Source organism: Glossina fuscipes, unplaced genomic scaffold (assembly GCF_014805625.2).
Source record: "Glossina fuscipes isolate IAEA_lab_2018 unplaced genomic scaffold, Yale_Gfus_2 1, whole genome shotgun sequence".
NCBI lineage: Eukaryota > Metazoa > Arthropoda > Insecta > Diptera > Glossinidae > Glossina > Glossina fuscipes.
In genome coordinates this window covers 19,841,352-19,866,723 of record NW_023998415.1, presented here as the reverse complement: position 1 = coordinate 19,866,723, position 25,372 = coordinate 19,841,352, and the positions used below count along the sequence as shown (strand labels likewise).

Below are 25,372 nucleotides of genomic sequence, written 5' to 3'. Positions count from 1 at the left end.
GCGGTCATAGTTGGTTGGGGATAAGGTTCACATAAAAGCAGCAACATCAGCAACCAACGTGCATTCAAACACACAAACAAACAAACAAACAAACAAACAAACAAACAAACAAACACATACTCAAACATATACACGTATAGTCACACACACACACATACACATGCGGATGCATACATTTATAGCTGTAGTCTTTGGAATTGTACCAAGAGTGTTTTTCCATGATTATACATGCAAACGCAGACACACATACACACATTAATGCTTGCTTAGGGGCAGAGTTTATCGTACATATATACATGTAAATGAACATGTTGTTGGCAACCATTGTATCAGCAATTTTAGCCACAACTTTTGTTAGGTTGTTTAGTCTGATTGGTAATCTTTAGCTCTCTCGCTTCTTTTCACAACGCTCGGCATTAACTCTTAAAAATATTATATATACGTTTACGTATAGCACGCACAGATGCATGTCTTACAGGCTCTGTAAACATGTGATCTAGGAAATTGTCTTCTTGTTCTTTACTAATAATGAGAACGATAATGACGATTATGCTGATGATAATAATAATAATGATAATAATGATGGCGTTGGCGTTGGCGTTGATATTGGTGTTGGTGTTGGTGCTGTTGGCGTCGATGCAACACAATTGGATACATTATTCTAGCTGATGCATGCATTACGTTACAACTTCACCACAAAGAGTTTTATCATTCTTTGACATATGATTTTCTTGCATCTATTCTCAATTCACATTCCACTCTTTCCCCTTCACTGTCGCTCTCTCTCTCTCTCTCTCTCTCACTCATTCTCTCTCACTCTGACGCTCTCCTTTTCTGAAACCGCAAGGAAATGTTTGTAATTTTTCCAATGTATTCCTGCAATATAACATAATTAAAGGCTTATTGTTTTAGTTTTTTATTACAGACATCCTCTCAGACAAGTAATTGAAATGGCGTTTGTTGCTTTTATTTACGTGATATCTAAGAAATTTAAAAAATTGAAAATTCCTCCATAGATTATATTAATAAATTAAAATTGTTCGCTAGCTTACAGCACTAAATACATATATATTTGCATATTTATTACAAATACTTAAAAGGACTTAGTTGCTTTTACCTATCACAGGCAAAGGTCTAATATGTGGATTGCGACCAGTTTTTTAACGCAAAACAACTTGCAATCTTATTAAAATTGATTATTGAATACCTTACACCATTTCGTCTACGCTAATTCGGTTGGTGCAAGGCTCGACTTATTTTCGTCATAGGAGACCAAATGTGATAACATGTTGCCATGTTAAGTTTCATATTTCAAGCAAACCATTATAAAGGAAGGGGAGGGGAGAAGCTTTCGAAAAGACCCCTACTTGATTTACAATTAATAGAATTTCATCAGAAAATATGAAAACTTAATCCCTGTTATCATGTAAAGATGTAGTTCTCGCGAAAATGTTTATATCGGCCAAATATATCGCATTCACTTTTGTGCTAACCTATTATCTTTCATCTATATTTGTCGAGACAGTTTGTCTATCTCAAGTCCTTTTGAATGTTGCATGCATTCGCACAAGCTTAATCAACCACAAATTGCATAGGATATTAAAATGGTAAAGTTTATATGCATTTCTCGTGCTCTTTTTGCTCTCCATCAGAGAGAATTTGAAGTTTTTCAAGCAATAAAAAGACGGCTTAATTACAAAGACCCGATTGAAAGATAAGACAAATAGTGTCGTCGATGCGTGCAGGCACGCTTATGGCAGCTTTAGAAGTGATAACATGTCGGAAGGAATCAGAAGCATTGAAGCTTAATAGGTCAATGTTGAGGGTAAATCCATTCTAATGAAAACCAACACCACGAAACACAAGACTTCGCAACCTTTTCAATGGCCACCTGTAATTTTCTGATACTCCTCTGAAAGTTCCTGCGTTTTTTTTTTTTTTTTCAGTTAAGGGACTCGTATCGACATTTTTCGAATCTAACACAACACACAAGGCAGCGCTGTCTTGCAAAAACGCTGTAAACATTAAAACGCTCCGAAGATATTCTGACAGTTCTTAAAGTCTCTTTGGAGAGACCTGCGACTACATATCATCAGTATAATGTATGATCGCTTTTCCTGCGGCTTTTTGTATCGATTTGTTAGATACAATCAGTACATTTGCCAAGCACATGCCTCGCAGTTTCAAGATAATTAAATTATATAAACTTTCGCACGTTGTTACAAAGGTTTGTTAAATTTCCGAACGAACTCAAAGATTGAAATTCAATGCGATAAATTGTTTCAAACCCGATTATGCTGAAGAATATTCCTCGACGATGTCATGGCGGCAAGGTTATGATTGCATTTTTGCCAAAATATTATCTATCTCTTTCCTAGTTGGTCGCTGACTGTGAAGAGTGCCCGAAAACTGAAAATCGCCTACTTTTTTATAGTACATAGTATGCTATTGTGTTTATTGTTGCTGTTATTGTTGTTAATGCAAGCAGATTTGACCTGTTTAAACAAGACACCTATGAAGCTTCATTTAGCGAATGAAATTTATGAAACTTTGATAGTTTCCTGAAGAGAAGGAGACACGCGGACGGACGTACGGAAAATACAAACACAACCGCGAACAAATAAGAAAAGTCGAGCAGGAAGAAAGAGAAAGCAAGCAGAAAAAAACGGACAAATAAGTACTGGCCAGGCAGGAAACACAAGGCAAAACTGAACGATCAAGAAACTTACTTTTCTAATTTTATAAATGGAATCTTTCGTTGCATCGCGAGCAAAAATCAATTTTGGTAAGGCACGTTCTCTGATTATTATTCTGAGAAATAGCTTCGTAGACTCCAATGAGTATCAGCAGCTGAAGCTAATGACTTTATTTTTCAAAACGAAGAGAGAATAGATAGTTCGCCCAACTATTGCTTTGTACTGTCATGATGTGTATGGCGTTCGATGCCGAATGCGAATATTCGAATTTCGACATTCGCACGATATATGTTTTCAAGAAATCATAAGGGAATTGCCATTTTGGTCCGGCATAAGTCCTGATATTAGATTGCTTGCCAGAACCTGCAGACAGAGTATTGATACGAATTTTGTAAGTCATCCAATAGCATTTCATGTTAGATTTAATATACGCAACTAATTGATCGCGATGGACTTGCGCATTGATTATGATTTTGCAATTTGACATAATGTTTTACAGGGACCAGGGTCCAGTACGATTCTTGAGATTCAGCTAACTGCTGTGGTTTATTTACAGTTGTAGTGGTATGCCTTTGGTTCGCATTAGCTTGCGAATATAGATGTATACTGGAAACAATGTCCAGTTGTACGCTTTGCGTAGCGTTTATTATTTCCGTGCCCGTTTCTATGAGTGCCTTTTTTATTTTATAGTTGGTCCTATGTTCCTTTCTTTTAATTAAAAGTGTCTTTTAATGATTTACTTTCATTAATTTCGTTAGATTTTATTTTGCATATTTCCATGCGGTATCACTAGACGCCCCCAACGAGACTTCTTTATGATCTTTGAGGTAAATCACCGAAGAACAGCAGATCCAGCGCTGAGGTTAGCAAGGTCTCTTGCAGTTATTGGCCTTAAGGTCTCTGATTTTATCATCTTTATTGAATTAAAAGTAACGATTTTCTGAACTAAACTGAATGACGAACTTGAGACTCATTGCGGGCATTTTCACAAATTTGAACAAGAGCGAAAACTGAGGGTGGCTAAGTAGTAGGAACGAGAGAAATGCACGAGCAAGAGGCAGATGGACTAAGAGATCTATATTGCCGAATACATAATGTAGTACGGATGCAACGATGAGCTTAGTATAACACACCGAATATATTATAATCTCAATATTTTTTATATAAAATAAAGTTAAAATAAATTCTTCTATAGTTGGTGTCATAATCGCCAATCAAAAGTGTTGCAATTGGCGATTAGTGGTGATGGTGACAGTGATAGTGATGCTAATGCTCGGGGAGTTAAATTGTAGATGAGTCTCACTGCATCATCATTCTTAACGATATGTGTTTTGTTTTTATTGTATTGCCAGAGTTTGCCAAAAAACATTAACTGTTGAATCTCGATATTTATGCATAATCTAATTAGCGATAAACTCTTGCAATACCAGCCACTTGGGTATAATTCGTTACCCAATGTGTATTATATTTTGTTTGCCAAATTTTACATACATACTGATATACAGACACACTTACAATTTTTGTATATGAAATTGTCTATATGATTGCGGTCCAAAAATTACAATTACAGCATTGGTTAATAAATAAAGCAGTAAAAACAAAGTAAAGAATAATGAAAAAAAAAAAAAATAAAAATAAAAAAAATGCAAAAAGGCAAATGAAACAACAAAGCAAAAATTATCACCCGCAGTCAAATACTGCACTAGCAGTAGCGCATTTATGTGTACAGATGTAGGAAAAATATGAACCGCATTTACATATTCAAAGGCAATGTTATATAATATAAGAGGCAGTTAAAGAGATCATTTTGGCTATACACCAACTAATGTCTAATAAATTTGACATCAAAGTTGCTTTGTTTGTATCTCTCTTTTTTATTTTTTATTTTTTTTATTTTGCAATATTGACAGTGAAAGAGAAATCTGAGAATGAAAAAAGTGCATTTGATACGATTTTCCGGTTTAACTATTTTAAGTACATATACTGAGGATATTAACTTACGTATTAAAAAGAGTAAAGTGTGGTACAAACAGAGTTGCAATGGCAACGTTTTTCTAAGTTCCGCTTAAGCGGTGACATTGATGTTGTATCTTCAGAAAATCAATGTTTGTGTTCTTGGCTTAACACAGACGCTTTCAAACCTTTAATATATTATATGTATGTGGATAAAAATTCATTACTTGAAATAGATTCTTTTCTTGATATTTTGGGCTTTTTTCCAAGCGCTCCGAAAATTGAATATTTGCCAATCATTGAAAAATTGATATTTCTAAAAAACTCATACAATTTTCTTACCCTTTACACACGTAGAGGAAATGTGTAAATGTCTTATACCTTTCGATGAAGAATCATTTTTTGGAACGATCTTAATGCGTGTGTAAGTGACAAATGTATTGCGTATATTTTATAATGAAAATTATCACGTCACACACACACACACACACACACACAGACTCACACAACACAAAAGATTATTTGATCCCCTTCGGTAAGTGTAGTGTTAACGCTTGTTCACGGACTTGGCTCATGAATGTCTAATTAATCTCTTGAAATTTGCGCAAATGAACGCAATAAATAGAGTGACAATATTAGCAAACTTTCATTTTTGAATGATTTTCTCTTGTGCCAGTTCAGTGCGGACGAGAATGCATACAAGTTCACTTTTCAGAAGACACGACACGCTGATCAACAATTTCTTATTTTATAAATCATTTCCTCTATCATTCATTTCTAAATCATTACATTGAGGTCGGCTATACCGTGAAATATTTTGAAATTAACATTGGTAAAAAGTTGCAATTTACCATTACAAGTATAGCGTGAGTCAATTTCTGTAAAGTTATGAAATTTATTTATCGTTTCTTTTTGTAAGGGATGATCTTTAATCAATTATTCTCTATCCGGTTTAGTTTTCAAGCGAAGCGAGATTTCGAGATAACCACTTCTACCAAAATGGATCAATTTGAACCAATACATTTGTCGAATTGCCGTATTCGCAAAAATGACAATTTATTTACAAGACATCGATGGCTCTAGTGTTAAACGGCACTTGTGGCAACATTTTCTAATACTTTGCGATAAGGAAATTATTCCTCTTCAACGTAAGAAACTATTTTATTACTTTGCAACACTTGCAAAGTGTTCTTTTGCATTAGTCCTTATTCGTAAAACGTCTTCAGATCATATAGAACACTATTATAAAAAGCTATAATATTTTTTTCCGCGTATTAAAAATTCTTGAACTGCAGCAGTTTTAACACGAATATCGTTTACTGTGACCAGGAAGTGAGATTTTGCTTATTCCTTCCAATCGTGAAAACGCAAAAAAAAAAAATAAGATTCGAATCGAATTCACAAAGTTTAATGCCTTCAAATACTCATCTGTATCTGAAGTGATTTTCGAAGAAAGAGATAATCGAAAAACTTGAATATGAGAACTTGTTTAACAACGGCTGACGTCCGCACTCATTTGGTGATTTTGTTCCACGGCTTCTTTTGAGAAAACAGCTATCTCTCAGCTTGTTCGTTAGTAGATAGTCCTGGTAGCAGCTAGTGTTAAATGTGTCTAGATTTTAGAAAAGAAGTAAATAAAATCCGCAAATGCTCAAATACTTCATGGAAAAAAGCAATAACTTATTTTACTGTAGCCGAAATCCATCTGAGGCTTAGCAATGATGTGAACGTCGTTTTTCTCGATCACGTTGAAAGCATATATGTGTTCTTGGGCCAGACACTCTATACTTAAAGTTACCGATAATGAGAAAGTGAAAAGAAAAGAAGCGTTTTTCGTTTCCTATATATGCAAACAGCAGTTTTTCCCTTAGTAGTAGAAGTATGTTAACGGGCCTCTTGGAATTATTTTTATATTTTACAAGAATGTGGAGACAATGTTATTGACACACGTCGACGAAAGATGGCTCAGGAGTATTCGCTCTGGAAAAGTCCATTTCCAAGACGCTTTTTACTGTGAGCAAGCAATTATTCGAAATGTGAGTAAGCACGAGAAACAAGTCTCGGCTAAAGACCTTTGAAGAGAGTTTTTAATAAATGGGAGTGCAGCACTTACAAGCTTCTTGAACTGATTTGAAACAATTTCAGTCTTCAGTTAAGACAATCTGAGGGAACATAATGAGCGCGCTTTATTGCTTTACAGCAATATGCGAAAATGAAATTGTGCTGGGATCAAAAAAGGCTTTATGACTTGCGAGCAAGTGCGAAACGATGGTTCTGTGAATTTCTTTGATGGTATGACTAATTTCAATTTATGCTGTCGACAATTACGACGACTGAGATCGACCGAAATGATTCGCATGGGTATTAAAATGCTTTACATTCTGTCAAGTAACCTGCATACTCCGTATAAAGGCCCATCATGCAAGTTGACGTCATAAAAGGTGAATATTTAAAAAAAAAAAAAACAAAGATTCCTAAGAACATTATAACTTGCTTACCTTGTCTTCGCTAGGAAAGTGGCAACAAACCTCATCGGAACAGTTATTGAGCATATTCTCCAGGTCTTAATTCGAGCAACCATTATTTACCTTGTAAGACGGGAAGGTGACTGATACAGTAAAAGTCAGTCGGAGTGATAGATCTGCCCATGGGGCATATTCTGTATGGCTAGTAGTGAACTAACTCTTCGATATTGCACTTTATGGTTGTATTGTGCAGCGGATTATACTTCCTTCTTGAAGTGATGATATCAAAAATAATCAAGCGATTGCTTACGATTATTCGTTTGTGAAATATAAAAAAAAATTTTTTTATATTTTTTTTATATTTTTCATAATATACTTGAAAATATTTTTCTTCGCTTGCTTTCCGGTGCGAAAATAAAAGATTTTTGATTGTTACGATTTTTTTGAACATTAAACGAAACATGTTAGCAATTTTCACCTCATCTGGTAAAATGCAATAACAACAACGAGAATTGAAATAAAGAAAAGAAAGCATTTGATGAATTCAAGCTAACATATAAATTTACGGTTAGCACGGTCGTTTTTGTTGTTATTGTTATTTGTGTATTTACTATGAATCCATAAAGTTGAACATTGAATACCAAACAAATGGACCAGAGTGTATATGCGATTTGAAGCTTTTGTTTTCCTTTCAGCATACATACCGTTCTATTTAAGTGAGTTTGTACGCTTGCCTCTCTGTTCTGGTCTACGGGTGTGGATTACAAATTTTCATGTTACTGTGGGAGTGTTGAAATGAGTGTTTCACCTTTTTTTCCCCTTTCTAACTTTATCTATCTACTTCTCAACGAAATATTAACGTTGGCCGGGCACGATGTCGTAGTAGTTTACTGCTTTAAATTGGCGCTGGGTCTAGTATGATAAATAGCTTTCACTTAATATTTAGTAAAAATGTAGAGATGGATGTCTGGATATATATATATATATAAATGCGTGTATATATATATATATATATATTATTTATGTGTGTGTGTGTGTGTGTATTTGTACAGAGTCCGGATGAAGGTGTTTCGGGTCATTTATCAAAAGTTGAGTTGCGCTTGTGTTATATTCACATAGTTATTTATACACATATGAATGAACATTTAAACTTGCTTTGCCATCCATCCGTTCGTTCTCCCTTAGCCGTTGCAATAAACTCTCTTAGCTGCTCTAAATGAATTGAGTGTGTGTGTAGACGCTGGTGTGTTTGGTTATATGTAAACTTACATTTCCGTTACAAGTTACAATTCTCGTATGGCTTAACATAAATATTAAGTTTTTCAATGAATTTCATTGGTGCACTTGAAGAGAGCTCAGCCAGCTCACCCAGCTCAAGTATATTCATTCATTTAACTTAAATATAACCTTCGTATACATAAATGTAGGCTCACTTGGACTTTTTTTTTTTTTTTCTTCTTTCTTTTGTTCAGTCTTTAATGTTTTTATTTTCATTTTTGGCAGGTGTGCACTTAATTACACTCATATCACTTCTTGTTTCCCTAGTCTATGGCTTTGCTTTCTTTTCTCTTTAAAGCCTAGCGATTTACCTATGCTAAAGACTTCGCTAGGAACTCCTGCATGAGTGTTGATATCAAACTCAATTAATTTCATATAAAAGTGGAGAGAAAAAGAATTTTTAAGTGCCGTAAAAGATGAAGATGAAATGGAAGAAATTGAGAGTTGAGAGCATCCTAACAGCACCTGTATTGCTTAAAATTTTAAGAAATTCAATTTGGTTCCATCTCGTCACGTTTGTTGTCGGGTAAATGCATCAACATCACAATTAATTTATATGCTTAAACGGTTCTTGTACGCGTCATTTAAAAATGTTTGAAATATAATGATTATAACGATGATGACGACGATGGCATTCAGTCTATATATGATTTCCTTTAATGCCTGCTCGATACAGACGACAGACGATTCCAGAAGCTCACTTGAATAAGTGAGTTTGAATAAACGCTTTCAATGCAATTGGAATGCATTTTTTTTTTTTTTTTCGAATGTGATCGAGTTGACTTCATATCGTTTTGTAGAAGTGATTATATTTTTCAGATTATAGGAAATGTGCATTTTTTTCTTTTTTCACAACAACTTCTCCCTCTCTGCTTTAAATTTCGTTTAATTGAGAATTTTTACGTCAAAGTTTTACGTAGGTAAACTGCAGTCTAACCGCATTTTAAGGAGACTTCGAGTTGTGATTAAAAAATGCATAAAACAGTGAGTATCAAGATTGAGTTAGAGAAAGTTTTGATGAATTTTAAGCGATCAACTAAATATTGTGTGTAAATCAAGCTAACTAAGAATATTTTGAAAAAGCGTTGGGTTTGCTGATTATATTTCTGAACTTTCCGTAAGAATACAAAAAATAGTTGAACGAGCGAGCGAGCATCTCGATCTCGTACCGATAGTTGTGAGGAGGCAAAAATTTCATATGCAACCTGTAATGCATAAATTCACATATTCGCGATGACTATCGCGTCCCATACATCACAACATGCTCTTCATAACTTATCATATTGCACTGAGCTTTACTGGCATTATGAATGCATTGGAATTTTTTGCACAAAATTTTAAAATTTTTCCTTTGCCGAGGCCATTACGAAGTCTGCAAGCAGCGTCTATTTCGCTGTAAAAATTTTGATAATAGCGAGGGCACAATTTAAAGTACAATCTTCGAAAGAATAATACCCTTTAATAAATTGCAATATTAGACGAAATAGACGAGGGGTGTGTCAAAGAAAAAGGTGAAAGTGAAAAGGCATCGCTGAAAGAGCTCAGGGTCATACCAAAAAGCGCATATTATAAATGCCTGGGGGATTTGAAAAGGTACTGGCATAAGTTTATTACGTCTAAGGACGATGGCCTTGTACAGGACAATAAAGATTTTGAGAAAAATAAAAGCTCATCCTTTTTTTCCGTTGAGCACATCTCGTATCTCGTACACATAGTAGGGGGAAATAGATAATTTGAAAGAGTATATGCTGAAAATATAGGTTTCTCCTAAAGTTAACAACAACACTCGATTTGCTCCTATCGATTATTAACAGGTCATGTTGAAAACGCTCCGCGGTTTTTTCCGCAGGATGGTGTTGATGCTTATGTATCGGGCAACATGCACCTGATTGTCTCTGTATCTTGAAAACCAAGACAATTTTCAAAACTTTTTTGACTATGTCGACATTGTTTATAATACAAGTGATGACGTAACAATTCATACCGCTTCATATGATAGAAATGTGGGAAAAAGTCGATAAAATACACCGAAACTTTGCTTCAATTTTTAATTCAGTTTGGCTACGCTACCTCTTGCTGAAGAAGCTCAAGTAGCTCTTTTAGATAGAATGTCAAGCAAATTTCTTTCGAATGAAATGAAGTTATTACGCCTATACGCTGTTATTACTATTTCAGTATTAGAGATTAAACCTTTTTTTCTATCCGTTTTTTATTAATTATTTTTGTTCGTTTTTATTCATATAAAATTTCAAAGGTTTCGAAAAAAATTAATTAATAAAAAGACAAACTATTACCCAAACAATGTGTCAACAATGATTTTTATCTTGGCTTATTTGGTTTGAGTTATTGTTATAATTGTAATAAACGTTTCAACAAAACACTTTATTAGCGCTAAATAATTTACGACTATCATATACATACATACATATATATTCGTATGGAAACGAGCAAAAGTGCATTTGCACATAAATGTTTGGTACGAAAAGGCATAAACGCTTAAGCGCAACCAACAAAGGCTAGAAAATCCGCGTTGATCCATAGAGTAGAAAAAAGGAAGAAAAAAAAATAAAAAAATAAATAAAAAAAAAATAAAGGAAAAAGAAAAAAGAGAAAAAAAAAAAAAAAAAAAAGAAAAATTCATTGTTTATATTTTATGTTTTACGGAACGAATCGTAGATATGCTACATTATACGTTTTAGTTTCGTTTGCATGAGATTGCTACGAGAATCAAAAGGCCAACTTAAAAATGGGCTGCAAATTTGAAAAGAGCCGGTTTGTTATTTTGAATAACGGAATGCTACCGTTTCTATGCTATCCTATATATTACAACGAAATTGTATTTTTTTTTTTTGATGTTTCTAAGCATAACGGTAAAAGGCAAGATAATTAAGTTAACATAATGACTAGGAAGATGAGAATGCCGTTGCAAATGTAAAAGAAAAAAAAAAAAAGAAAAAAGAAGATATATATGTATATACGAATATATATATATATATATATATATATATATGAATATATATATAAAGGACAACAACAACCATTACGTCCATAAACATTTGTCAACGCAAGAGAGTAATTGTGTCCATTGCACACGCAGAGTTACACTCACACACACACACACACACACACACATACATACACATATATATTATGAAAATATTTTGTATATGCACAACTTGAAGATATATATTTATACTCGTTTAGCTGTGTCTGCTGCCATTGTACATGTACTTAGCTATGGATGCATTCATCCAACTATGTTCATACTGTATGAACTGACAAAATAATTGAATGACACACTCAATCTGTGTATTCGCGTGCGTGTAAGTTTGTGTACGCAAACAAACGCTATGCCAGCATATTTTATAAGTAAGGGAGCCGCAAAAGAAAAATAAAAAGAGTAAAAAAAATAATAAAAAAAAAAAAAAGAAAAAAACAAAATGATTGGGAACATTGCCAACATTAAAATGCAATTGTGTATGCAATACAATCAACGCTAATAAATCCGGCACTTGTGGCCAACATTCACGCGTACTCATCATCATCAGCCAGCAGGCGAGCCAGCCAGTAAGCCAACCAGTCAGAAGTCAGCCAGATTAAGAATCGGAACATTTTATTTGAATTATAAACATACATACATATAAGCATAGCATAAGGCTGCGTGTGCTGCGCGTTTTATATATAGGCAAGGGGTTGTACGTTTTCGCGTTTATAAGTACATGCGTGCTTTCGTAATAATAAACATTTCAAATTTAATTCATAAAAATTTCATCTTAGCATTCATTTTACCATGGAATAATTGCAATCACATATACGTACGCATACATAATTACAAACGCAAATATCTATGAAAAGTAATTTATATATATTCATTCTTAAAATTTTAACAAACCACTTACATATGTATAATTTTTAGCGCATATACGCGTACATAGGTATACGCGTATATGCACATTTGCATGTGCATTTTAAGTTGAGTTGTGAATGAATCGCTTGGCAAATCAAAGGAATTCATGTAATTAAAATGAAAGACGAACAAAATAATTTAAAGAAAAAAAAAAAGTTGTTTTAATATTTTTAAAAATCATTAAAGCTCTACATAAATTAAAAATTTTTAAAATTATTTTCTTTGAATAAAATTGATTTAGATATAATTTTATTGCCAGCAATTTTGTCAACTTCAACGTCAAAGCAAAAAAAAAAAAAAGAAAAAAAAGGTTAAACAAGGAAGAAGGAGGAAAAAAGAAAAATACGTCAACAGTAGAAATTATGCTGATAGGAAATGAACGTTGTTGTCTGCCTGTATTAGAGTAAAGCAAAAACCAAAAAAGCATCAACGGCACCATTACCATTAACAATGCCATCGCCCTCATCGTTGTCATTATACAGTAACTCGAATGATTTGAATCACCTTGTTAGGGAGAAAGCAAGTTAACAGCTGTCGCCGTCGGAAATCTAAGGAAGTGAAATTGAAGTGACTGCCCTGACAACAGACGCACGGCACTGCATGTTACCCTCTGCACAAGTTTAGTGCTTACTTCCTCTTCCTGATTGTGCATCTCCTCCTCCTCCTCCCTCTTCTTCCTATTAACACTTTGTTTAAAGACGAACTTGACTAAATATTGATGTTCTCTTTTAGCTGCAATATTGTTGTTGTTACCGTTGCTGTTGCTCGTTTGTTTAGTGTTATTGCAGGCTGGTGTAGTGATTAAAATTATAATTAAATGTCGTAACGTCTGGTAGTGCTCTTGCAATGTAAAATGAAAAAGAAGAAAAATAAAAAATGAGAAGACAAAAATTATAAAATGAAAGCAAAATCAACAACAACAACAAGCTCAATGATTACATTTTACTGACACCAGGTGGTAACCTCAATGACACTGTGTCTAATCTAATGCTATACCGAAGAAAGGTTTTAAGCCTTCAATGACATTTTGTGTTAAATGAATGTTTAAAATGACAGGATATGAAAACATATATACAAACACACAGACAAATATATATGTATATAAGGCGCATAAAATCTTTACAATAATAATTTCTTATACAACTTCTCGGATAAGACTCTTTAAGGTAACGTTTTATTAATGCTATTTCAAAAACAATAATCAAGTTACAGTCTTTTTCAACTGATCATGGAATCAAATTTCAGTAATGCCTTTAAGAGTTATTAATTTAATATTTGATCCGCATTGATCAAATATCCTCATATTGTCATAGCTATAAATGTTAGCGCTGAAACACATACCAGTTACTACATGAGTGCTAACATAATTGTCATCATTTCAAATTTACAGCACGCTCTGTATTTTTCATCTAATACGCACTCATTATAAACTTTGTATATGACATACAAGTCATTAGACACTACTGCACGCATACACGTATAACGCAAACCATAAAAATTCATACTTGCACATGAAAGTATGCGTATATACATGTATATAAATATATAATATATGTTTGTACATATGTGAATGCATGCAGACTTGACACAATAGTCGCATTCGTTTTTGCTTTCGTTCTACTCCTCTTCCTTCTACTTTTCCTTTTCCTTCTCTTTCTCATTTTCCTTCTTTGTTATTTTTATTTTTTGTTTGTTTTAAGATAGATGCTCTTTTCGATTGCAGACGATGTCAGCAATTGCTCGGATTACGTGACTGTCATTGCCATTCAATATCGCTAACATCAAGCCAATCCATACAAATATCTGAATGCAAGTACGTGTGTTTGTATGAATGGTGACGTTGTTCTTGTTGCGAATATGTGTATGAGTATAGACACACATACATGTAGCCAAATGTCTGTTTGTATGCACGCATACAATCATTGCAAATCTATAGATTTTCAATTTCCGTTTCCTCTTACCAGCATATGACGATGGCGATAAGAAACATAAGAGCCACCAAACTACGATTATATGTGCATGTGTATAACGATGAATTTCGTTAACTATACACGTAAAAAATGAATTAGATATAAATAGCTTATGCACACTAGCAAGCTCTTAAACATACACAAACACATACACACACACACACACACACACACACACAAAGACGCGCGCACATACGCTCCTGCATACATGCGCGCATACATCAGTACAAATGCACACAAGCATATATATATATATACTAACATTTCATACATTTGCGTTGATGATGGCTGGTTAAAGGTAACTGCTTTCTGTGTGATTATTGTATGCAACTAGATTCAATGGTTGCTTGATTCGTTGGTTGGTTGGTTGGCCGGTTAGTTAGTTCCTTTAAAGCCACTTTTTACCTATTTTTATTCTATAAGCATGCATTTATATCAATACGTACGTATGACAGTAATAGCAATCAACAAGTCTAATACTGAAATATTAACCCCTTTAATGCCTCCAAGTGCTAAGGATTAAATGTAATTTGTTATAGATTGGTACCTGTGCTGCCACCGTTACTGATGCTTATATCCTAAGTATAGGAGGCCATCATGATAATGCATGTGTATGCGAGTGTGTGCAAATAACAGTTCAATATGTTAAGGATTTGTGAGGATTTCGTTTTATTTGATATTAGTTTTTCTTTCTCTCTTTCTTTCTTTCTTTGTTTTCTCCCTACTTTTGCTGTCGTTTTTTTTTTTTTTTTTTTTTTTTTTTTTTTTTGGTTTGGTAGTAAACTGAATATTGATGAAATTTGTAAAAGAGAAAGGCATACACATAAAGGATAGATAGATTGAAACTTAATACACACATTGAAAAATGTTTTTGACTTATTTGATATCGTTCAAATTGAAATACTAAAGTGTGTGCCTTTGAACGTTGTAATTAATAGAATTTTGTGATTTATTGCCTGAAAATTTAATAACATATTAAGAAAAAACGTTATATTATGATGAAATATGAACGAAGCATCATAAGGTAAGCATATAATTGCCGGATTTTCTATTCAATAGTCGATTTGAATCAATAGAAAACTTTTAGTTAGAAGTATCACATAACTTTTCGAACAATCAAAACAATTTCGCAAAACTGCCATGATTCAAGACATGCAAACATTGTTCGCTTACCAGCAACATGGAGCATTGAAAGATTTATCGTTTCTATATAGATTGAGTTAAACAAACAACTAAGCGATAAACTTTGAATCGAATATAATTTTTTTAAAGATTACAGAATAAATGAACTCGCGAACTAAATGCGATTTCTATATTACGTTATCGTCAGCATTTATACGATTCGATTTGATTGTATCTAATTGGAAAACTTTGTCTGCAAATATCAAGAGTGGATTCGTAGATTGCTATAAAAATTGAAGGGTGAGACATATCATAATGTAATCTTAGTCGCAAGATCGATGCTTATAACTTATCTATAAAAAAAAAAAAATAAAAAAAAAGTATATTATATTAATATACTCTTACTGCACTCTTGCATGACATGACGCTCGTCAAGATGTCATGTCATTTCGATCATGTGTTTACGAGTCACAGAAGTTTTAGTGAATATCACCGCTTTGTTGTTTTTAAAATGATGAGAAAATTCGAATTTTTTCGTAATGACGACCTTTGATGACAAAAAGTATCATTCAATGACATCATTTGCCTGAAAGGCGTCATGGCATCTGCATTCTGCATCGAAAACAGCAGATGCTTGCTTAACAATCAGCGAAAGTTAAAGCTGATAGGTGATAGATAGTCTAAAAATATCAAAAATCAATGCATTGACTATTTGGCCTAAAAAATTTAATCATAAGAAAATTATTTTGCCAACGCGCACCGCATTTAGTGACAATGGAACAAGTGTATACCTCTTGAAGGAGATTAGTCGAATTTGGCAAAAAAGGAGGGGAATTTTTTTTTTTGTTTTTTTACTTACTATCGAGGCTTTGAAGTGCATTGTAATTGTATTGTAGGCAATTAAATAATTCGTTAAATTATTCTTTACGGAAAATATTGATTAAATAAAGAAAATGCACTCGAGTGTTGGTAAAAACTTTTCTCCAAAAAAATTTTGTAGCTAAAATTTCAAGCCAATCGATTAGGTATTGAAAACCCGGCATTTTTAAGTAAGAGTGAGATCACGCGATAAATCACTACCCTGGGCCATAAAAAGAGCTCTTATCTCCCCATTAAAAGCGCGCGAATATCATACCTGAAGCGTTAACGTCGATAAAATATTAAAGAATTAAAAAGCATAAAATAAATGATGAATGTAAAAAGTTCACAGGATTGCATTATCCTTTGAAAATATCTCAATTAAAATTCAGGATGCGTCTGACTTAAGCGGTCGTTTTGATTTAACTCTTCAAAGATGGATTTATTCTTATGATATTTATAGAAAATTTTTCTTTTCTTAATTAGTGATATGTATACTTTCCTTATATCTTCGTTGCCTTCTGCATTGTCCAAGTGCACGTCGTTCAGTTAACTTTGACTTTTTGCAGTTTTTTGCTTCACTTTCTTTGCATCTTTCCTTTCTATTCTTGTTTCTTTTCCAAAAGTGTATATATTTCGTGCTTTTCTTTTATGCTCGAATTTTTTCCATTTCTTGTATTATGTTTTAATTGTTACTCTATGTGGACAACGTGTTTCGCTCATCTTTGACAATTTACGTACAAACTAACGTTGTGGCTCAATGTTTAAATTGTATTATTTTAAAACTTGTAACATATCACTCTATGCCCCATGACAAATTTGCACATGAAGTTAACATTTATGAATTTCGTTGGCGTTAATTGTATGATTGGTTGATTTCCACGGCTACTTTGTGATCAAAACTTAACTTTTGCCTCACAGAGAGATTTGAGAAGCGTCTATTAATCGGCTGCCATGCACATTTATCTCATTAAAAAAAAGTTACCAATAGTTTTTTTTTCTTTTTTTCTTTTGGTTTGATGGAATTGATTGATTGATTAAGTGAACCGCATAGAAGCTTAATTTTCGGAAAATCTTGGACACTCATCGCTTTGAGCGAATATGTCTTATGTAAATCAATAGGTCATTGTCAAATTTAGGCATGCATAGACATGAGTGAAGGCCATCATGAGTCGCATATTTTGCATGGAACGATTGGGTAAAGTTTTCATTGGAATTCGTTTTCAATTACTGATAACTACGTTTTATAAGTTTGATAAATTTTATAAACAAATGATGACCTTTCCTTAACATGGATCTGTGGATTTAAACTAAAAATAATACCGCCTCCGAAAAATGTGGTCAATTTCTTTATAATCTTAAAAATCTTTTTTTATTTTCAAACATAGTTCTGTTTCTACATTAAATTGATAGCATCGTAACTGATATCAGTCATCCAAATTAGAGATGTCGTTAGGGTTTCCGCTGAATTTGGTTTTGTACGATACAAAAAGTATTTTTTTCCATTGTCTGCAATGCGTGATTTTGCTGAGCAAAGACCGAAAAAATCGCGTCAAAGTCGTTCAAAAGTTCAAGTAATAGTTACAGTGTTCTTCAATTATGTCGGTGTTGTGCACCAGGAATTCCTTCCGCCAGGTCAAGTTGTTATCGAAGAATATCTTTTGAACGTTATAAGTTTGATTTGAACGAATATATACAAATTTTTGGGAGTTATAAACAATTGCACCATCACCCATCTCCCCGGACATAGTAGTTAGTGTATGCAACAAGTTTGTAAATGGCTGATAATGCGAGAAAGGTATGAACGTGGCTTCGTTTACCCACTATTTTATAATGCGTACGTGCGTCGTTGAATGACAAAACTAGTACATATATACTTTTGTACTTAACTGTTGTTTAGAGTGATAAATGCAAGGATTAGAATAAGTTTGGCATTTACGTTTCATTTATTTAGTTCGAAGGCCTTAATACTTAAATAGATTTACTGTACGCTGGTTTGGCAAAGTTTAACACATTTAAGGAACTTGTAACACGCATAAGCTTTGAGAAATTGTTATTGAAATTGAAATTCTTTTATTTATTCTTTGGTAAACAAAACAACAATCCTTGTGATTATTATTTTTTCCTTTCCTTTTTTTTATTCTCCAACTTTTGCTGATATCTACAAGTGCGCATATATTGTACATACCCTATATGTGAGATCATCTTTTTGTACCTGATTTTGACTTTCAATCTTAACTTATTTTCGCATTTGACTTTGCAAAGCTGGAAAATATTGCTTATAAGACGTTCGAATCGAGAAGATTAAATAAGTAAAAATTGTAATACTAATATAAAAGTATGTGTATACACGACGCGCACATTCACACATTTAAATAATCGTGTGTGTGCATGAAAAGTATGAAGGATTTGTTCGCATGTACAAACAATCAAGCAGGGCTAGCGTATAACGCATTCACCTATATTTTAGACAAACGTTGTATGAGTTTATGGTCGAGCTATTGCTTTAGGTGTTTGTTTATTGGCTTAACTTTGATAATGAATTGGAAACGAAATTAAGGAACAATTTTTTATAAGGTTCACACGAAAGAGAAAGAACGTTTACGCTTGCTTCTATTGATTGCATTTTTCGAAGAAAAGGAAAAAAAGGACAAGAAATAGACAATTTTACGGTTTATCTTTTTTTAAGACATAGTGTAAATACTTTCTTAGTAAATACTTTTACTATCTGATATGAAAATCGTTCGATTATTATTATTATTATTATTATTTTTTTTTTTATGAGTCTTTGAAGAAACTTTGGAATAGAAGCTTTACTCTCATTGATATGAATTTATTCTGGCGACTCTTTTGTCAATTACTTATAATGCTAATTATTTAATCGTTTTAAAAGACTTGTGCTTACACGTGAATGTTTGCTGTGCTGTAGTCCATATATAACAGCTTATGTAGTTTGTTAAAACTTACATAAATTTTGCTTGGCAAAAAGACATATTTCTTAATGAATGTTTCTTAATGAATGCTTTTACGATACCTTGGAAAATGCTTTTGCTTTCTTAACATTAAAATATAAGGATATTACCAGGGCGCATACATGATACACAATAGAAGAAGTAGGTCAATGCAGAAACTGAAGACGAGTAAAGTCTGAATACTTGATGTTTCTTCTTGAAGCCTATGAGACGATTTATATGCAGGATTAAAACTGAGACCCTTAACACATTAGTCATGATTCCGGATGTTATTTGAAATAATCAAAAACTTGATAGACTGTTGAAATCACCGCGAATTTTTTTGGTTTTTGTTGCCTCTCCTCATCTCCAACAGTACTTGTCCTATTCATTTATTTTCAGTTCTATTTGCGTTAGGTTGGCAGGTAGTTGACGGTTTATCCTGATCGTACCCCGGGTTTTGGTTTTCGCCATATGTAAATGTTTTCGCTAAATCTATACTATTATAAAAGTTGTCAGCATAAACATTATACCATTTATTGAGATATCAATATTTCAGTTATAGTGTTTTACAAATTAGTGTATTTCTCGTTTCCCTTCTTAGATTCGCATATCATTATTCTATTTGAAATTCCATATCCCATTAGTTTCATTAGTTTTATATATCTTGAACTCTAATTGACCATGCCATGAAATCACTCATCTGACGATAAGCTTCGAGCGGTAGTGTAGACCATATTTATTTGCAATTGAATGAAAATTAACGGCTGTCGACGCACACAAATGTACGCACACGGGCATTGCGTGAAGTTTAATGAAAAGCACAAATCTATGCACCTGGAAACTGCGTAAAGTTGAACGCATAAAACGCAATGCATAAATCTGCGCACAGGGATGGTAATGCGTTAATAGATTTGTAAATTTTATCTAGAGCTAGATCGTATCTCCAAGCGTAGAGTTATTGAAAATATGATTGAATTCTTTTACAAGTGAATTCGAATTTATTAAATAGATCCTTGAATCATAAATCTTCGCCAACTTAATAGAGATGAATATTTAAAGGCGGCAATGCAATGCTATTTCTAACAGCATTAGTGTTAAACAGGTTGGTGTTCTTCCATATAACATTTACATTAAGGATTATTTTAGTGATTTTATCAAATGATTTCATTTGAAAACACAAGCGTTTGTAGTGCGTTAAGTAATTAATTTTGTTACGTAATCATACGGTTATTGTTTTCACATTTATGCATTCTATCCTATGATGAATAGTGCAAAAATTGGGCAAAAAAAAATGTCAAGTAAAAAGAAGAAAATAATATTATTTATCAATTTGAAGAAGCAAGCAGGTTGTTGTCCAGGGTGCATTTACAATTTCACGTAGTTTATATAAGTTTTGTATGGTAGCATTCAGTTTCCGATCCTTTTGCTTTCTTTTTCATTGTTGGCAAGGCGGGTCCAGACACTTTTTCCTTTTCCGTTTTTTCGATCAAACACACGCCTATGTAAATATCATCTTGCAAAACGATAAAAATGAATTTCAAGGGTATTTTTGCCAAAAAAAATAGTCTTCCGCTTAACTCTAACGTTTATTATACGGCGATCCTTCAAATCATGGTTAACAATCAATTAAAACAGATCTTTTGATTAGTAAAACACATTAAAAAGATGAATTGGTATCTTTCGATGCACAGTTACCTGTCACGTTATCCAATCAATTGTATTCTTTGTATGTTAAAAAGGAGAGAAAGCGTAGAGAATATGTTTTATTTAAAATGTTAAAATATAAATTAATTTACTATGTTTGCAGAATGTTAATTTAGTTACGTTATCGCCATTCGATGCCTTTTAATAAATATTCAATTAAATTCACATACTATGCATTCAGTGTGATCTGTTTAATAAGCTTTACACATACGCGAACGGTCATATATATCTATTATATTATTTTGTTTTGTTTTATTGCTTTTCTTATTGTTGTTGTTGTTGTTGTTATTATTATTATGTATATTGTGGTATTTTATAATGGTAATTTTAATAAATATGTAATGCGAGTGCATATATATATATATATATATATATAAATGTAAATATATATAAATGTAAATATATATAAATGTTCATCTGCATTAGTGTGAGTATATAATTGTAGTATTGTATGGTTGTCATTTCCCAGTTGGCTTTAAACATTATTTATTATGCTAAGCTGTCATAAGCAAATAAATCGTTTTTATTGTACATAATTATCATTTTGTACTTAAATCACGCGACCAACAGCACACACTCTATGCTCAGATCTGCGCCAATGCCTGTGCTTGTGCTTATAACATGAACACGTACTTACTTACCGACATATGCGAATTTATAGGCAATGTGTGATTTTATTATGTGCTGGGATCTGTGTACGTACGTCTGTGGTATGCATTATCCATGGTTAGATAGTAATAGAGTCAGAGGCTGGGGTTAAATGACAAACCAAACTTTCAATTTGTAAACCAAAGCATTTACGCGTTAATGCTGATGTACGTATGTTTGTATGTTTGACTATCGTGACCCTTCCTAGTTTTATTATAGTTATTTTATTTTTATTTTTTAAATTATATATACATATGGTAGTGTACATAACGTACATATATATATATATATATATATATTTCTGTGTGTATATATATACGCTATATTGCATTATTTTCCAGTCACAGTTGTCTCGCGTTGTTTCTGCAACTATGCATAGTAGAGTTTGTAACATTAGTTAGTGCAACTAGTGGTCGTCGAGTGGTAATCTCGACCCTACAATTGTTGTTGCTGTCGTGGTCGTTATTGCATTGTAGGGTAAAAATAATAAAAGAACGCCAGGCGTTGCGTTTGTTTTTATTGAATTTTTATTATACAACAGTTTGAGATTTATGATATTTATATTATTGTACCTCTTTTTCGCTTTTGTTTTCATGTAACACCGAGTTCTTGTGCATGTGCATTTAGTTCTGAGCAGAGGGACGTACACATTCCTGACTGTCTTATCGACGTTTGTTTTTTATGTGTGTGTGTGTGTGTGTGTGTGTGTGTGTGTGTGTGTGTGTGTGTGTGTGTGTGTGAATGTATGTGTGGATTTTTTTTTTTTTTTTGAATAGGAAAGTAGCGAAAGTCACCCATTTAGGGGAGCGCAAGACTTTAATGCGCCACAAACCACCTGCATTTCTATCACCTACCCTGTGGTACAACCGCTTAGGTATATCTTCACAGGGAGTCTTGCCGTTTTTAAGTCGTGCAGCATCTTCGTCACGAGATTGTCTGAAAGTGAAATCTCTCCAATTTTCGTTTGTAGACAAAGAACACATATTGAGTGATCTCTGTGACACTGAAAATGGTGCAGAACGGAGTAGATTTCATGTCGTGCCATCAATGGGAAAATTTCGGTCTCATATTTACATACGTAGTAATTGATTTGAGAGCTTCATCTAATACGATGACTGCAAAGAAAGAACTTGACTGAAGACTGAAAAAGAAAGAACTTGTGACAACAGTTGATCTTCTGTAGCAACCTTCAAAACAGTAATGACTTTTCCAAAATGAAATGTATAGGTGAAACAAACGGACGCACGAAAAGAGAAGAAGAATGTCAGATATACTGCCACCTTTTGTGGTACATATAACTTGTCTTTCACACAAGGTGTTTTTACGAAGGCAGATGATCGCTTTGTTAAAAAAGCCCAATAAGCCTTTCAAAAGTCCATCTTTCTATCATGCCTTTTGTCTGCTGGTCAGTGTAGGCAATCTCTTGGGCAAAGGTGATGCTATACAGACCAGAAAAATCGGATTGATAAGAAAAGCCAGCTTTGTCAAAAAAAAATCTATTGGGTGTAAATTCTATCCATTGGAATTGATTGCTTAATAGAACGTATATGATCCGAAAGACATATACATATATAGTATATATATATAAATTAAATGTAAGCGTAGCGGTCGGTTGTTTCCAAGCTGTCGTTCAGTGTAAATTAAAGTATAAAGAGATTGATGACCGCCATGTTTTTACCGTAAAGGCATCTGTAAGCGACTTCTTAAGGGACAAAAGACAACAGATAAAGATGGTAAATAGTTTCGTTATTAAGCTTTGTAAGAATTGTCCTTTAAATAAAGTTGAATTTTATCAACAAATGAATTGAATTTATTTTTAATAAACCAGCTCTATCGAAGCATTATCCGACAGGCAGGGCATTGTTGTTGGGAAATCATTATCGAAATTTAAAATGCACTATCGAAATACTCGATACCTGTCTAAAATGTTGAACGGTTATGTGCAAGAGAGAGTCTTGAAATATAGCACTTATCAGATCATTGAAGAGTACAGGATCACAGGGTACCACAAGGTTTGAGTCTCAGTTTCTTCATAATAATACATATTCAGCGTTACTCATCCCCAATGAGACAGGCTCAAAGAGATGTGGGCAGAAGATAGGCTGCAAAGTAACCGGCTTTGCGCAAGCTAGACTCAATTCAATGTTAAATCTACTAGGAATGCCGTTGAAAGACACTGAAGGATGGAAGGGATTCGCAGACGAGGAAGGCATCTGAACCACAAGCTCATTGTTGGAAAAGCGGTTCAGGCTTGTATAATCTTAGTAAATAGAGTGTAGCAGCTCATCGCGAGACAACACGAATGTAGTTGCAAGATTCAGAAGGCCAGTAATGAATAGAGGATTACCAGTAATGTCCAGAAAAAGCGTGCATTGTCAGACAAAGACAGGCAGGGAGAACGATAGAGCCATAGGCAGGCAAACGTATATATATAGATAGTTAAGGTTACATGTGTTTAGTTTCTAGTCAGGCAATGAAAAGATGGATGGATACATAGATGGCAGACAAAGAGAGAGAGAGAGAGAGAGAGAGAGAGAGAGAGAGAGAGAGAGACGAACCGTGACGAACAGTTAAATGATTAATCAGATTGCACAACAGAAAGAAAAGGATAGTCACATAACGGAGCCCATATACAAATTAACGGATGGACAGATATAACAAAACCGATTCAACAATTTACCCTGATGCTTGAACACTGTACCGGACATGACAGACGTCTTATTTCTTGTCTTATTTTAAAAATATAACCTATACGCTTGTTCTTGTCATCGCTTTTGTGACCTTGTATGAAATTTGGTACTCAAGAGAAGAGAAAACTCTTCAGTATTAAAGCAGGAATATTAAGTTATAGAAATTGCAATTTAAAATGCTGAAAAAAAAAAAATTAATTTCGTCAGTCTTTACACATTTGCTACTCTGCAAGCATTACATCCTTTTTACCTGAACAAGAAGAAGAAGAAAATTTCTTTGATTTGCCTTCGCATCTAGGTCCTCTACAGCACAGAAAGTGCAAATAGCAAATTTAAGAAATTACTTGGAAGATGAGTTCCCAAATTGGAAAGCGTTCGCCTTGTTCACCAATGTTTTAACAATCGTTTTACCTGTAATCCAATGAAAATGATTAATTGATTGAAAAATTGTTATATCTATCTTTATTCCTATTTTCCGTAAAATCACATAAGAATATTGCAAGTAACTTTTCTTCCGTTTTTTATAGTTTAATTTTAAATTGTCTTGAAGCTATTTAAAGTTTTGCTTCGAACTGTTGGGTCGTATTGAAAAGTCTCCGCAATTTCGAGTTTCTTTTTGTAGCCTGCTCTTTTCGAATGATTACAAACTGTCATGTCGTTGACGTTTAGCGTCCCAGCTATTTCCTGGCAAGTTGTGTGCCGGCTTTGTTTGATTCACCGCTTGCAAAATTTCATCGACTTTTTCAATGACTGCGCACTGCCTCTTTGACATCGACATTCTGGGCCCTTCCTTCGCTCATAGCATTCAAATCGTATACTTCGCAAATTTTTCTTTGCCTCCTTTTTAATAGTAAGAAAGTATGGCAAAGCCTGTTTCTTCAGATATCCCCAATTAATATAACAAAGCAAGTCAATGGTCGTGGGTTCGAATCTCAACTGCGGTAGAGTTTTTAATAAAAAGCCAATAGCCTTAGACACTAGTGCTTTTAAGAGTTTAGTCTTAGAATTTATTTCTCTGGCGAAATTAATAATAATAATAATAATAATAATATAAGAAAGAATCAGAAAACTATCTACACAAAAAAAAATGTAAACTGGAATTTTAAGCACATGTTTTAGTTTGTTTG

At 33.4% G+C, this 25,372-nt stretch overlaps 1 protein-coding gene across 6 annotated transcripts in view; it reads left to right on the top strand.

Moving 5' to 3' along the window:
- The window catches only part of LOC119645193 (RNA-binding protein Musashi homolog Rbp6), a 446,186-nt gene that overhangs the window by 85,069 nt on the left and 335,745 nt on the right, over positions 1-25,372 (top strand). The window lies entirely within an intron of this gene.